Source organism: Cucurbita pepo, chromosome 6 (genome assembly GCF_057944985.1).
Source record: "Cucurbita pepo subsp. pepo isolate OVF chromosome 6, ASM5794498v1, whole genome shotgun sequence".
Taxonomy (NCBI): domain Eukaryota; kingdom Viridiplantae; phylum Streptophyta; class Magnoliopsida; order Cucurbitales; family Cucurbitaceae; genus Cucurbita; species Cucurbita pepo.
This window is the reverse complement of record NC_141803.1, coordinates 14,043,815-14,045,443: the sequence shown is the minus strand read 5'-3', so window position 1 is coordinate 14,045,443 and position 1,629 is coordinate 14,043,815. Positions and strand designations below refer to the sequence as shown.

Below are 1,629 nucleotides of genomic sequence, written 5' to 3'. Positions count from 1 at the left end.
AGATTTGTCTGTTATTGAAAAAAATGGCACGTGAGAGTTCGCAAAACTACCAAAGGGACATCGAGCAATCGGGTTGAAATGGGTATATAAGTTGAATAGAAATTCGAATGGGGAGATCGTGAGGTATAAAGCCCGTTTAGTCGCAAAGGGTTTTGTCGAGAAATATGGAGTGGATTTTGATGAGGTATTTGCACCTGTTGCAAGGCTTGAAACAGTGCGAGTCTTGATTGCTATAGCAGCGCAGGAGAGTTGGGAGATTCATCATATGGATGTCAAGTCAGCGTTTCTTAATGGTGAGTTGAAGGAAGAGGTTTATGTAGAACTACCAGAAGAATTTGCTGTGGAAGGTCGAGAAGGGAATGTTTTACGACTTAGGAAAGCATTGTATGGCTTACGTCAAGCACCTCGTGCCTGGAATGCAAAACTGGATAATTTCTTAAAGTCTCTTGGATTTCAAAAGTGTCCTTTAGAGCATGCTGTGTATACACGTTGGAAAGAAAATAAAATTCAGATAGTTGGAGTTTATGTTGATGATTTAATTATTGTCGGGTCGAGCAAGGATGATATTTTGAGCTTCAACCAACAAATGAAGAAGTTGTTTGAAATGAGTGATTTAGGATTCCTGCCTTATTATTTGGGAATAGAAGTTAAACAAGACTTCGATGGAATCAGGTAATCTCAGTCGAGTTATGCGGCAAAGCTTTTGGCAAAACTTGGAATGATGGATTGTAATCCGTGTCATGTTTTCCTATGGAGCCGAGAACAAAGCTAAGCAAAGCGAGTAATTGTCGATCTGTGGATTCCACTCTTTACAAGAGTATTATCGGAAGTCTTCGTTATTTAGTGAACACACGACCTGACTTATCATATTCCGTTGGAGTTATGAGTCGTTATATGGAAGCTCCGACCATGGTTCATATGGAAGCTGTGAAGCAAATACTCAGGTACGTGAAAGGAACCATTGATATTGGATGTCATTATGTTAAGGCAAAGCAAGTAGAAAATCGATTAATCGGATATAGTGATAGTGATCTTGCTGGAGATATAGATGATCGAAAGAGCACTACGGGGACATTGTTTTTCTTATATGGCAATCCAATCACATGGACTTCAAAGAAACAAAAGATGGTGGCACTTTCATCCTTTGAAGCGGAGTATATTGCGGCGACGTCAGCTGCTTGTCAAGGAATGTGGTTAGGACGTTTACTGAAGGAATTGCATGGGAAGGAAGTAAATCCAGTTCGTTTAAATATCGATAACAAGTCTGCTATAGCATTAGCGAAAAAACCAGTTCATCATGATCGCAGCAAACATATAGACATGAGGTTCCATTTCATTCGTGAATGTGTGCAAAAAGGAGATTGAAGTGGATCATGTAAAAACTGAGGATTAATTGGCTGATATACTTACGAAGCCAATAGGACGACAAAAATTTGTGGAGCTTCGAGAAAGAATTGGTTTGAAGAATGTAAGAATGTGAAGATCGAAATACAAGATTAAGGGGATGATTTGTTAGTTTATTTAATCTTGTATTAACCGTAATTCATTTGTATTTGCTTTTTGTATTTTAAATTATGTCAGTTTTAGTATTTGTGGATAAGATCAAGGGAAGTTATTAGCAGTTATTAA

The 1,629-nt window shown here is 38.1% G+C and overlaps 1 pseudogene; it reads left to right on the top strand.

The window, feature by feature from the left end:
• The first annotated feature begins 750 nt into the window (after positions 1 to 750).
• On the top strand, positions 751 to 1,365 carry LOC147792394 (secreted RxLR effector protein 161 pseudogene; annotated as a pseudogene).
• Positions 1,366 to 1,629: the final 264 nt, after the last annotated feature.